General features: G+C 39.9%; 1 pseudogene; it reads left to right on the plus strand.

Annotated features, from left to right (window-relative positions):
• Positions 1–5,292: 5,292 nt before the first annotated feature.
• On the plus strand, positions 5,293–9,418 carry LOC133806353 (potassium transporter 4-like; annotated as a pseudogene).
• Positions 9,419–15,503: the final 6,085 nt, after the last annotated feature.

Below are 15,503 nucleotides of genomic sequence, written 5' to 3' on the forward strand. Positions count from 1 at the left end.
AGATATTCTCGGATATCATCACAACTGTACAGATCTTTGCATAAATAAATGGAGTATGCGACCAAATTGGTCGCATATGGAACTTGACCTCTTCGTGTAGAAATAATGTTGGTCGATAGGCGAGCTGTATCTCTGCTACATGTCCGCCACATGTCAAAAATCCTTGCCACGTCACCAGGAGCTGATTTATGGATAAACATTTGCCCCCCAAGTTTATTTATCGCGACCAGCAATAAGTAAACTTAGGAATATAACTTTTCGTATGCCCCACGAAATCTGTCGGAGCTCTCGTGCGCTCTTGAAAATAGTGACCTAATCACGTCCAATCATGCCTTTTTAGTTTTCAAGAAACAATTCCGACGGCTGTTACACTCCCCCATGCCTTGAAAAAGGTAACTCATGATTACCCCTTTTCGGCACACCTCAACTCTATAAATAATCCCCACATTCTTCTTTTAACTCTTTACACGCCATCTTTGTGCCAAGAACTCTCAAGAACTATATTCCAGAACCCAAGATTTTAAAGTTTCAGATGCTTTTCCAAGGATCTCTCACCTGCAAACCCAAAGCTTCTCCCTTTCAGGATCTCCAATCTTCATTCAGGTAAACTTTCTTCGACGTTTAACCCTTTGAGATGCCATGCATGCTGCTTCTGTGCTCTGAAACTTTTTGTGTTCTTGGGTGGAAATTTGTGAAGATTTTGCATATACCGTTTGATGCTTGATAGGGTAGTGTACTTTTGCTCTATATAAGTTAGGAAGCAGTTTGATAGTCAGGATCATGGGTTTAGGGCATAAAATCGATGTAAAAATTCGATATTTAGGCTAGCTGAAAAACAGGGTTTTTCCCGCCCCTTTGGAGTTGAAAAAGTTTTTTGAGAAATTTTTTTTTACTTTCACTTTTTGATCCATTTTTCAAACTGCTCGCATTAAACTTAGTGTTTCGGTTAGAATGCTGCTGGTCGATAGACGCGAGCAACGTTATTCCAACTTTCAACATAAGCTCCCAGGTTGTGCGTCTTATCTCCTCCTTTGTTTGTTTGCAGTTTATATGCAAGACCCGTGGGGAGGAGAAAGACCCATCGACGATGATCTGCTAGCTTAACTGCTCGAGGACGAAGAACAACCCTCGACATTGATACCCGATATTCCCTTTTCTCGTATTAATCCAAACACTTCCCCAGTCTTGACCTGAAACATGGCTCGCACCAAAACCAAGGCCCAGAAAAGAAAAACCTTCGAAACTTCTCATTAGCTTGCTGCTATGACTGATGATCCCTCGACTAGTGGTCGAGATGAAAATACACCCGATCCAAACATCCAAAGACATGCCCGCCCTCGACACGTTATTCAGCCGGATGTCGTGTGGCATGTAGTCTCTAAAAGTAGGGTGACGGTCAGAATGATCGCCAACTACTTAAGGAAATACAGTCTACCAGGGGTGACCCTAGTCAAGCCCAACCCAAACCAAAGGGCTAATCTGCATGGAGGTGCCTATAGCGCCTGGTCGCGGTTTCATATTGAGGCAGGGGCCACCTTGCCTCTTCACCCATTCTTTCAGGGGGTGGCCAACTATTTTGGAGATGCCCCCTTTCAAATTACCCCAAATGGATATAGGATGCTTGCTGCACTTTATATCCTGTACAGCCAGAAAATGGCCCGTGCCATCGCCTCATGAGGTGAACTATCTGTTCGATCTCAAATCTTACCCCAACCATGAAGGCACGAGGTTCTTCCACCTTTGTCATCAGGAAAACGGACGCACTTTCCTGACTGACACGATCCACATCTCAAACGTGGGGAGGTACTATCAAGAGTACCTCCTTATGGAAGACCTAGTCACGGACAACCTATCTTTCGTACGAGGAGGTAAAACTTTCGTATCGCTAGCTGACCTCTTCACTTAGTGTTTTCCTCCATAATGTCTTAAACTTTCGATGTCTTCCAGGCCTGTGGCTGCAACCAAACCTAACTCCGGGAATCAAGTCAAGATTAGCACTCTTATCCAGCATGCCAGATGCTGAGAAGAGTGTCAAGAATCTGGTTACAGAGGCTAACCTTAGGTTGGCAGGCCTCTGGGTCCCTTAATCCGATACGAGGGGGCCATCGGCAGGGAGTGCTTGCGCCGAAGAGGAACCCGAGCAGCAACCTCAAGCGTCTCCTCTCCTCCACTTAGAAGACCGACTGGGGTCATGATCAGGGAACCTGCTAGCACTCCTCGAGCAGAGAGGCCCTCGGCCCACTTAGGAAAAGGAAAGCAGAAGGCCCTCGAGCCTGTCGACCTCTCTGACGACTTGTCAGATGACAACGGTATAGTAATTTCGCTTTTAAAAAATTTTCCAATTCCCTGTCATCTATTCGACGGGGACGACAATTTTAAATATGCCCCATAATTAGGGCCAAACTTCTTCGTGTCAAAGAATGAGTGTAAGACTAGTAGAGTCTGTAGTGTAGGGACCAGTAATAATAGCTCGGGTATTGGACTTTGCAAATCTTTTTTTTTTATTTTCTTCTTATGATGTAATGTGTTTGGCTATTCATGCTATCTCATTGTTTGACTTTGTTCTTGTTTTTCAAGCATGGCCTCCACCAACATGTTTGACCTTTACAGCACCCCAGAGGCTGCTGTTGCCCCTCCAAGCAAAAAGAAAACCAACAAGAGACATACTGGGGAGAGCAGCAAAGAGCCTCAGGCGAAGAAGGCCCGGAATGCAGGCCCTTCGGAGGACAGGCCCTCTACCACTGCGACTCTGCCTTCCCCTCGCAAGCAGCAGACTCCATCTGCTGCGGCTGGGTCGCTCCTTCTCCCGATGCCCCATCTGACCAACCTCAGGAAGAGGATCCTCCCTTTACTGGGATTTTAATGGTTGGTCACGCCTTTAAGCTGATCAAGGAAAGGGTCACCAAAATCGGGAAGCACGAACGCTGCCAAGCGGCCATGGCGGCTACGGAGACGATGGGCGTTGACCCAATTCTGAACCGAGCCCTAAATGAATTCACTAGTGTAAGTTGTCTCCTTTTGTGAAATCAGGTCTTCGGTAATTTATTGTTTGTCTAATTTTTGTTCTGAATTCAGGCCATGCTAATACTTACTGTCGGCCACATCCGCTTGGGTGCTGTCACCGAGGAGGCCAGGACCTCGGATCAATGGAACGAGGACGAACTCAAAGCTACCGAGGCCAAACATGCAGATCAGTTGGCAGTGGTGACTGCGAAAAAGGCCCAACTGGCTAAGGAGTTGGAGGAGAAGCTGAAGTCTCTGGAAAAAGCCCGCGAGCTGAGGGACCAATACAAGGAGTACAACCAGTCTAACTGTAAAGTGGCTAAGTAGCTTGAGCTAGACTTGGTCACGAGTAGGCTAGAAACCAGAGAGATGGAGGACCGAGTTAAGGACTTGGAGAAAACTAACGCCACCAACTTAGAGAGGTACAAAAATTCCACCCTGAGGTGCTTCTATGATTTCTGGAAACACAATCAGGGTGCCAATTTTGATTATCTTCCTGAGAACGCGAGGGAAGCTGAGCTTGCTCGCCACGCGACTCAACTAGATGAAGAAGAAGGATCGAGGGTCCCTGCTTCCCCTGAAATCTCGCTGGCCGCCAGGATGGAGGGTGCAGATAATGAAGCTGTCGACCAGAACCTTCCCAAGCTGAGCTTGCTCGCCGCGCGACTCAACTAGTTACTGCTTGCGGTGTAAAAGGATCGCTTTGATATTATAATATACTTGCATATTATTATAACATCTAATTGTTCGCATGACTGAACTTAGCATATCACTTTGTCTTGATTTAACAAAATATCAAAATTTTGAAAAATACTCTAAGTGCCCTAGCATGCTTTCACTTATTTTGCTCATGTGTTTACATACCTTTTAACGATATGCTTTGCTTACTTGTACCTTGTATGCCCCCCAAATGGTCGGGGAGCTTTAGGTCCGCGGTCACTTGCCTTGACTAGAGCCTGCCCGAACGTTACTGCTCGTAGCAATGCGATTAGAATTATAATACAGCAAAACAACACACGTAATGAGCAAATACTTGTAATAAATACAATAGTTGGCAAGAAATGACTGGCTGAGCACAGTCCCTTTTATTCTCGCAGTAAATTGCACTACACCAAATACCCATTTCCATAACACATGAATATAATACTAATAAAAAAGTGTTATGCTAAAGTACTATAATGGGCCACTTTGTGAAAAAAAGGGCGGTAATAAAAAAAGGGCGCCACTTAGATTTTTTTTCATTTCTGACCTCAAAATTTGTGAGACCCGAGAGAGACCCAATTCTCATACCTTTTTTCCCCTTCTCCTTCTCGTCTCTCTCTTCCCTTCACCCTAGCCGCACTCCCGTAACCACCATCATCCTCAGCTCCAACCACCTAACCACCATCCTCACACCCGTTTTTCTCCGAGCCAAGCTCCAAATCTCAGGCACCCGTGAACCCAACCCCCGAACCAAGTGATCCCAGGTGCGAGCCCACCTCTGCGTGCCTTCGACCCAGTGGTCTCATCGTTCTTGGAGATCGTCGTTGGACAAACTGTTGAGACTGCCAGGCAGTTCTTGCAGGTTTCTCTATCTCTCTTTCTCAATTTGTACTTGCCTCCATTGGTCTTCTGGTTTATTTAATTTTGGTTGTGTTGAAATCAGAATATTTTGATTGAGAATTGGGCTTTTGGAGATAATTTATGGAATTTTGTTGGGAGAACAGGCCACAAGTTGGAAGCTTGAGGAGGCTATTCAGCTTTTTTATATAGGCAATGAAGGCGGCACTGTAGTGGGAGGATCGTCTTCTCAATTTTCGGCTACAAAAAATATTGAAGCTTTGGCCGAACAGACTGCTCGGTATGTTAGATGCATTGATTTCTTTATGTATTTATTTTTCTTTGTTTTATGTGTCTCATTCTGCATTATTGTTTATGTTGGTTTAGAATGATTCGACTCAGTGAAGCCGAAAGGAAAACAGTATTTTTGGCAGAGTCCTGACCTGAGCTTCTGTTCTCTTCTCTTCTGTATATAATTTTTCGTTAGATTGAGAGAACGAGAACGAGATTGAGAGATAAACAAGGCTATGGAGCCAGAATCTGGGATTTCCACTGCTCACCGCTCGACTTCTACTACAATAGTCCAGGTTTGTACCAATCTTTTCACGTCTTTATATATATATATGTATGTATAAAGATGAGAATTTTGGGGAGCGAATCTTTGTTAGATCTTGTGATGGGTTGGTGATGATGATTCTTAGTGTTGTTTACTGATAACCCTTTTTGTTGCAGCAATTTTCATGGCCGAGGATGTCAAGGAATTTGTTACTAGCTTATCAGAGCTTTGGTGTAGTTTACGGGGACTTGGGTACTTCACCTCTTTATGATTACTCAAGCACATTTTCTGGGAAGTTACAGAAACATATTAGCCAAGATGCAATCTTTGGTGCTTTTTCATTGATCTTTTGGACTCTTACTCTTATCCCTTTGCTTAAGTATGTCTTTGTCTTACTCAGTGCTGATGATAATGGTGAAGGTGAGTGTTTTGTTTCCTCCCTTTTCATTCAATTTTATTCAATTCAATCCAATTCAATTCAATTTCAATTTCAGTTTTTGTTTCATTTTGATTCATTTCAATTCAATTCATTTTCAGGTGGGACCTTTGCTCTTTACTCACAGCTTTCCCGCCATGCTAAGTTTAGTTTGCTTCCCAACCAGCAAGCAGCTGATGAAGAGCTCACTGCCTATAAATATGGTCCATCTTCTCAGCATGCTAGTTCCTCTCCCTTGAAGAGATTTTTGGAGAAGCATAAAAGGTTAAAGACTGCCCTTTTAGTTGTTGTGCTGTTTGGAGCTTGCATGGTCATTGGTGATGGTGTCCTTACTCCTGCTATCTCAGGTCAATTTTCTAATTGCTTATTTTTCTTCATATGTAACTACTAGTACTATTATTTCCTTGTCTCTATTTAACATTGTAAAAAAAAAATTGCAGTTCTATCTTCGGTTTCGGGGCTTGAAGTTACAGAAAAGAAATTAACTAGTGGTAAGTTGTCATGTTTTGCTATATATATATACATATATTTTATTTTCACTTTGATTCTTTATGAGTGACTTAACAAACTATGTGCTGCTCATTGTTTTTAGGTGAACTTCTCTTGATTGCTTGTTGCATCTTGGTCGGTCTGTTTGCTCTGCAGCACTGTGGCACACATAGAGTTGCCTTTTTATTTGCACCTATCGTATTGATCTGGTTATTTTCCATTTTTTCTATTGGTCTCTACAACACAATACATTGGAACCCAAAATTTGTTTATGCTTTTTCATCCCATTACATTGTCAAGTTCTTTAAGGAGACTGGTAAAGATGGTTGGATTTCTCTTGGTGGGATTCTTCTTTCTATAACTGGTATGTGCTATATCCTACTTAATGGAAATAAACATCATTTTCATTGGCTTTGTTATGTTAAATTCCATTATGCCACTACTCATCTTTATAAGTCTGGTCAACCATTAAGTTCTATGTAGTTTACTAAGGAAAAAATGTCGTTATAATACCCTAAAAAAAAATGTCGTTATAGTTCTAGAGTATATGTTTCTGTTAGTTAAATTAATGATAGGAATTTTCTAATTCCTTCCAGGAACCGAAGCTATGTTTGCAGACCTTGGTCATTTTACTGCTTTGTCAATAAGGGTGAGTTTTATATTATTATAATTTTTTTTGACTAAATATATTGAATTTCTTTTCTACACATAATATGAAACATGTACATATTGGCTGGTTTGGAAAATTTAGTTTGGTGCAAGGAAAAGTAAAAGGAAAAACCACATGAATTAGAACGTGGTAGGAAAAAGCCAAGTAAAAGGAAGACCAAATGAGATCCAAGAGGGTTAGAATGACTGGTTGGGCTCTTGGTTTGCTCTCATAAGATCGGGGTTTGATTCCTCATGAGACCTTCCTAGAAATTTGTTAGAGTTTCCTGCCTCCCCCAAAGATTGTAGGTTCAATGGGAGAACATGTTAAAAAAAAATTGAAATAAAAAACCAAAAAAGAGGACCAACTGAGTTAGCAAGTCATGTATAGAAGTAACTCCATTAGATGCTGCTGGAAAAGTAGAGCATAGTGTTGAAGATATTTCTTCAAAATCAAGCGTTTATACTTCTGTATTTTATTTACCCCAAATCACTGTGCTTTTGCAGGCCTTGTTCACCATGATGTAGTAAATGCTTTTTGGCTATCAACAAATGATAGTTATGGTTCCCTTTTTTGTCTATGCAGCTTGCGTTTGCTTTTGTTGTATACCCATGTTTGGTTGTACAATACATGGGTCAAGCTGCATACTTGTCCAAAAGCCTCGATAAGATTCATTACAGCTTTTATAATTCAATCCCTGGTTAGTACTCCCTGGCATTATTAATATTGCTTCCAGAATTGCATTTTAATATATGAGTTGCTCTAATTTTGCTTTCTGTTCTTGCTTAAATTGCAGAATCTGTATTTTGGCCGGTGTTTGTTGTTGCCACGCTAGCAGCTATTGTTGGCAGCCAGGCTGTTATAACTGCTACGTTCTCCATCATCAAGCAATGTCATGCCCTTGGTTGCTTTCCAAGAGTCAAAGTTGGCCACACCTCAAAACACATATATGGGCAGATCTACATTCCATAAATAAACTGGATACTCATGATCCTTACTCTTGCCATAACCATCAGATTTCAGGATACAAATTTAATTGGAAATGCTTATGGTATGATGCTTGTCGAATCTATACTGTTTTCTTATAATTATTATTTTTTCCAAGTTTGCCAAGTAAAAAAAAAGGTTTGCTTTATAAAAATATAAAAAGTAGCAATGTTTTTTCCTTTCTTATCCATCTGTGTAAAACTGTTATTGGAAAGGTTGTAATATTGGGTAGTGAGATCATTAAATGGGTAATTTTACCTAAAAGTTTCATCACATCTCTTGATTGTGAGCAACATAACTAGAATTTTGCTTTACTAATTGTGTCATAGTTTGATTTAGACAGGATAATTTCTAAAGGATTCTTCTGTTGTATGAATAGATATATGAACTGGGTTGGAACTGGGACAATTTAGAACTTCTAGCATAGGGCAGAAACTTCATGTTATGATAAATGGCAGTGTAAGTAACATCTCATTCAATGGCAGTCTTAAAGGCAGTGCTAATAGAACAATAAAACTTTCTCTATAAGCCATGCTAATTTAAAATTGTATTTGTCCTCTGTTTTTGCTAGTCTACTTAGTTTTGTTTCCTCAACTGAAATATATGAGTACTGCCCTGTTTTTGTTTCTCAGGCAAGTAAAAAATCCTTGGATCCTGTTGCTCCAGTTTATAAGTACTGCCTTGTATCAGTATCTAACATATTAACTTCAACATGCCAAAATGAGGTTAGTCGTCTCCATTTTCAGGGTTCAAGTCTAGCGCTAATCCATATTGCATTTTTTTTTTCTACTTTTGGGTATAAACTTATATATGGCTCTTTCTTGCATGAAGTTTGGGGTGAATTTTAGTTAGTCATTTTAAAGTCAACACCATACGTTTGCTATTTTAGCGTGTTCATGTTAATGCATTTTCTTTCCTGATCATTAATTTTTTTATTTGAACAACTGACCCATTGTTTCTCATTTAATATATTTTAATTAATACACCATCTAGGTTGTTGATTTGAAAGATTCTGTAAGGTTTATACTAAGAATAAACGAATTGTACTGAAAAGAACCAAATCTTGCACAAAGTCTAGGTTAATTTGAGAAAAACTAGCAAAAGCTCCCAGCGTAGAAATTCTAAACTTTAAACAGTAACCAAATTCTTCTATATATCCCTTCCAAGTATTCTCTTATACTATTTATAGACTAACAATAACACTTACTAGCCAACCAATAGAACTTGAGTAAATTTACAAGTCAACACACTAATCCTATATAGCTCTATTCAAGATCTGATGCATAACAAAATGTTTGCAGATCATATAGTTTTAGATGGCTTCTTTGATGTGATTACTGATTATTGGCATTATAAGTTAATTTATATTGTAAATATATGCAGGTTTCTGGCAGTTTAGTCATGGTGCATTTGATTGAGAAATTAGCTGTTGGTGATACTGGAAGTTTATCTATATCAATACTTCAGAAGATGAGCACCATGTCTAAAAAGATTTGCTGCTTCCCTTTTAAGATTGGTATAGTTAGTTTAGACAAATAGTTCAGGCATGTTGTCCAAAATTAATTGGGAAGTATTGAGCTCTTTGAGGGCTCATTTTAACTAAAATCTTAACTGGAACTTGTTCACTTTCTTTCAGTTTTTCATAAATTTTAGGTAGCATAATATCTCTGTTTTTTTTTAATTCCATTTGCAGCTTAAAAGTCATACTGCTTTCTCTAAATTGTTAGCCCAATATTCACAGAGCGGTTATAGGTATTAAATTCATTTTTGTTGTAAATCAAAGAATATTGATTCATGATACCATTATTGAACTTCTGAAAAAGCTTTGGAGCTTATTTGTTTAATGGTCATTAACTACATGAGGTGTTCCTCTTATTTAGTATTTTAATTTATATTAGACTGAACATAAACTTCTTAGTTGCAGGAGTGATCTTTTTGAAAGTTTTTTTAAGTTATGATAGGTGTCTTACATTTTGTGGTGTATCTCTCTGTTTAGAGACAGAGTTCATCTCTTAAATTACCAAAATACATGTTTCTCTCAGCACCATTGATCTATTTCTCCTCATTTTATTTGAAAATATGATTTTGTTTTTCAGCATTTGGGTTAGCATTTATAACTTGAATTTCAAATTGGAAGGTCACTTTTGTTTTAATACTATGAAAATTTTAGGGTCATGTATAGTTTCTTATGTTAATGATTTCTAAACATGAGCTAGCTAGCTTTGGTAGAGAAACCAGTTATGATAGTTATTTATATATATTTATATATAAGAATAAAAGAATATCATTAAATATGATAGTTTATATATAGCAGTATAGTATCTACAGTCCCAACTGACTGTTTTGAGTCATCAGACTCATCACCATAGAGAAATTCTCTACTGATTCTCTCTTATTTTATTGTTCATTTGAAAATTCCCTAGCTCTTTCTTGATAGCTCTCTTATTTTATTGAACTAAAACATATAAGTATTTATCTTAGTTTTCCATTTTCTTCTTTTGAAGCTTTCAATGTATCATTTAAGAAAAGGCTGTAAGTTTGTTGTTGTGGTGGCAAGAACTTTTGTTCTTAATAATAAAAGGACTTTTTTTTTATAATGTGCAGGTATATTGAGATGATTTCTTTGGAGCAATTCTAGACAACATTTGTAGTAGAGGCCTTTAGAATGGAAGAATGTATTTCACTAATTTTTGTATACATTTCTTGTTTTGTATTTAGTGATAAAGGAATCTGAATTGGGCATAAATTATGTTGTAATATGATTTCTTAAGCCTAGACTAGCAGACTAAATATTGTACTTACATTTAAGTAATTAATAAAAATCTATTTATGTTACCTTATTTGGCTTCAACTTTCATATTTGTTTTCCTAGTTTTGTGTAAGTAAAAAAAGATTATGTTTCTCTAAGCTAATTTAACACATGTGTTATACTAAAGTGTAGTAAAACACAAAAAATGTGTTATACTAAAGTGTAGTATAACACAAAAAAAGTGTTATATAATCGACTATAAATAACATAATTAAACACTTATCTATATATTAAAATAACACAGAAATTGTGTTATCGTTGACAGTACAATAACACATCTGTATAACATTGATAAAGTGTTATGTAAAGTACCCTGACCTACGATAACATAGTCGGTCTTAACACATCAGAAAGTGTTATCGTATATTTTGATAACACATTTTTGGTGTTATTAAAAGCATTTTTTCTTGTAGTGTTGACTAAACATGTCTTTACGAGTGATCAATAAGATCTTACACAAAACTTGTAAAAAGTAAAATTTATACAAGCCAATTCTTTAAGAAGAATTGTTCATTGATAATACTTGCGCAGGTGTTCTCCATTCCAATACCGAGGAAAGAGATCTCCATTTAAGCGGGCAAGTTTATAAGTGCCTGGGTAAAGGACTTCATCAATCTGGTAAGGCCATTCCCAATTTCGCCGGAGTACTCCAGCAGCTTGGTCGCGGGTGTTAAAAAAAACTCTTCAGAGCACAAGGTCTCCAACATTCAAATTTCTTTCTCGAACTTTGGAGTTGAAATATCAGGTGACCTTCTACTGGTATGTAGCTACTCGGACCTAGGCTTGTTCTCGCCATTCATCAATCGAGTCCAAGGATTCCATCAATAGTTGGTGGTTAAAATCCTAGGCGTATGTTAATCTGTGGTGAGAGGGCGGATCCAACTCAACAGGCATCATGCCTTCATACCCGTATGATAAGGAAAACGGGGTATGACCTATTGTTGTTTGGTGGGAAGTTCTGTATGACTAGAGGACTTCAGGCAACTATTCTCACCATGCTCCCTTCGCTTCTTCAAGTCTTTTCTTCAGTGTATCCTTCAGTGTTTTGTTGACTGCCTCGACTTGTCCATTCGCCTGGGGATGAGTGATTGAAGAAAACCTTTTAATAATGTCGTGATATTTGTAGAAGTCTGTGAATAGATCACTGTTGAACTGGGTGCCGTTATCTGAGACTATCCTTTTTGGCAATCCATAGCAACAGATGATGTTTTTGACCATGAAGTCAAGCACTTTCTTCGTCGTTATGGTCGCGAGTGGCTCAGCTTCATCCCATTTGGTGAAGTAGTCGATCGCAACCACTGCGTACTTTACACCACCTTTCCCCGTAGGCAAAGATCCAATTAGATCTATTCCCCAAACCGCAAAGGGCCATGGACTTTGCATCTGCTTCAACCTTCGACACTTGGAGCTGCTCGCGGGATCTTAGAAAACCTTCGACACTTGTCACATTTTCGCACGAACTCCATGGAGTCTTCATTCATTGTTCGCCAGAAATATCCATGCCTTAGGATCTTTTTCAACAGGCTTTACCCCCCAGTGTGGTCTCCGCAAAAACCTTCGTGTACCTCCTTCATCAACTCTTTGGCATTTTCCTTTGTAATACACCTGAGAAGTGGCAGTTAGTATCCCCTTCGTTACAGAATTCCATCGACCAGGATATACCTAGCAGCCTGCCGCTGAAAGGTCCTAGCTTTTTTTTTCTGTCTGCTGGTAGCACGCTGCTTGATGGATACTCTACATATGGCACCATCCACGTACCCGTCATCTGGATGTCTAAAGTTGTTTCTGTTGCTGGGATGCTGGGTGCGGGTAGTCGCTCGACTTTGCCAAAGCGTCTGCATTGGAATTCTGATCACGAGGTACTTGCTGTAGAGTGTATCTACCGAACTGGCCTAACAGATCCTTTACTTTGTTCAGATAGGCGACCATCTTTAATCCCCGTGCTTGATACTCTCCCAAGATCTGATTCACGACTAGCTGAGAATCACTATAAATGTCAAGTGCTTTCATGTTCATGTCCTTAGCTAACCGCAGTCCAGCGAGCAGTGCTTCATATTCAGCTTCATTGTTAGAGGCAGTGAAGTCAAATCTTATTGCACAGTGAAATCGATGCCCTTCTGGCGTTATCAATATCACTCCTGCTCCTGCGTGGGATTCGTTACATGATCTGTCGGTGAACAATTTCCACGAGGGTGCTTGGATTTGACATTCAGGCTTGCTAGGCTCCTCGATCTGCTCGCTACCTGTAGGCTCTGTGAACTCGGCGATGAAGTCAGCTAAGGCTTGTCCCTGTATCACTGCTCGCGGCAGGAAAGATATGTTGAACTGCCCGAGCTCGACTGCCCACTTTAGTAATCTTCCTGCAGCCTCTGGCTTTTGCAGAACTTGCCGAAGAGGCTGGTCGGTTAATACCGTAATTGGATGGGCTTGGAAATAAGGCTGCAGCTTCCTAGAGGCCAATACTAAGCAGTAGGCTAACCTTTAAATGGGGGGATATCTCAATTCTGCTTTGATCAACCTTTTGCTTATGTAATAGACAGCCTTCTGCACACCTTCTTCATCTCTCACCAGAACAGCACTAGCAGTGTAATCTGTGACTGCCATGTAGACAAAAAAAGTCTCTTTATCGACTGGCTTTGACCAAATGGGTGGCTGCGCCATATGCGTTTTCAGTGCTTGAAAGAGCCTGTTCGCACTCATCTGTCCATTCAAATTTCTTGTTGCCTCTGAGTAGATTGAAAAATGGGACACACTTGTCTGTTGATTTTAAAATGAATCTACTAAGGGCGGCAATTCTCCCAGTCAAACTTTGGACATCCTTAATCTTCACTGGTGACTTCATCTCGATCAGGGCTTTTATCTTCTCGGGATTAGATTCAATTCCTCTTGAGTTAATTATAAATCCCAAGAACTTCCCTGATCCAACTCCGAAGGAACATTTAAGGGGATTCAGCTTCATCCTATATTTATTAAGGACGTTGAAGCATTCCTGCAAGTCCCTTACATGTCATTCTGCCTTCTTCGACTTAACCAGCATATCGTCAACGTAAACACCCATGTTTGCCCCGATCAGCTCCTTAAACATGTGGTTGACAAGTCTCTGGTAAGTCGCACCAGCATTTTTAAAACCAAAGGGCATCACCTTGTAACAGTAGAGCCTTGTATCGGTTCAAAAGCTAGTCTGATCCTCATTAAGGGGATGCATACTAATCTGGTTATACCCAGAGTATGTATCCATGAATGAGAGGATCTCGTGTCTTGCAGTGGCATCGACCAGCTGGTCGATCCTCAAGAGTGGGAAACAGTCTTTAGGGCAAGCTTTATTAAGGTCTATAAAATCCACACATGTATGCCACTTTCCATTCGGCTTGCGTACGAGTACGGGATTGGAGACCCACTGTAACGCCCTACTACCTTAGAGCCGTTACTAAGTGGGTTTAAAATGTGCAATTAACTCGTTAAACGAGGTTTTTAGAACAAAAGTGTGATTAAACAGAAAGTCAAGGCTGTAATCTTTAAAAGTACTCCATTCCATTAAAAGTTCCAAGAGTTTAACATTCGGGATCCCAAAATGAGGCTTGTAAAATATTTACAATTCAAAATAGATTTACAAATGAATAATTATTAAAAACATAGTTTAATACAGCCATTTCTCAAAATGCCCCCAACAAAAGCAGTCAGCAGGCCAAACATGTACGCGCCGCACCCACGCTCTCTGTACTCATGGCTGGTTGACTTTCTCCTTGCCTTTACCTGCAACACAGAGCACCCGTGAGCCGAATCCCAGCAAGAACACTCACACATCACATAACATACGCATAACATATAACCATTATGTCAGATAATCCGCAAACAAATAGATATTCTATAAGACTTAAACACATATACGGCCATGCCGTCCCAGAAGCGTTACCAAAGCCCGGGTTCTTGGTCCACACCGTAAGGATATCCCACGTACCCATTGGGGTCTCACCCTAACCATAAGCACTCCATGTGCTAAGTGATATTCCCGGCCCCACTGCCGTTCTCGGCCTTCACCGTTCTTAGCCTTTCGCCGTTCCCGGCTCCTTTGCCGTTCATTCTGCTATAACCACATATAGCATTCTCAAACAACAATCAGACATATAATAATTCATTTAAAGCTACACCCTAACAATAATACAATCTAGGGCCGTGCCCTGCAACAATACTATGGGCCCATGCCCTGCTCTACGGGTGTTGCAGTTTTCTAACCTGTATCCCGAGCTTTCTGATGCACCAAGGTCACAAGAACGGTCCTCTATCCCGAGCCTCTCCGAGATCCTAGTCACAACACATATAAAACACTTTTAATACTAACAAATCCCAGAACCACTTCCCGGAACCAATTCCGTACTCTCGGGACCTCTAATTCCCTAAAACAATGTATTGGAACCATCCCCCGAGCCCCCGGGCAAAAGCCCTAAAATTGCAAAATTTGACTGTCAAAAATAGCCTAGGGCCACGGCGCCCAGAAGCATTCCCTGATCCTGATGCAAGCCTGTGCCGCGACGCCCCTACGCGAACCCAGATTTCTAGGTTTTCTCCTGCATTTTTCCCGAGCAAAAACAACTCCAATTCAACCCAAACAAGTACCTAAACCCCAACATCAATTTAAAACCCCAAATGAACCCTTTCATAACCTATAAACATCATAAACAAGCTCAATTACACAATCACACTCAAAATCCATACTTGAGTTTAAAATTTCAGAAACTTAAATCATGGCTTCTAAAACATAACACAGAGCTTGAAAACTATACACCATGCCTCTAAAATCTTAAACCACATCAGGTACGAAAATCTTACCTCAGTCAAGAACTCAGCTTGAATTCTCCTCAATCCTAGCTTCAAGTCACCTTCCTTTTGATTATCCAAACTGAATTTTCAAATAAAACCAGCCATCCTATCTTTAAATTTCCACACTTAATCTCTGAAAATCAACCTTAAGCTCAAGAAAAAATAGAGCATAATCCTTACCTCTGAGTAGTCCTAGCATAAATTTGAACTTGGCTGT

Source organism: Humulus lupulus, chromosome X, assembly GCF_963169125.1.
Source record: "Humulus lupulus chromosome X, drHumLupu1.1, whole genome shotgun sequence".
Lineage (NCBI taxonomy): Eukaryota > Viridiplantae > Streptophyta > Magnoliopsida > Rosales > Cannabaceae > Humulus > Humulus lupulus.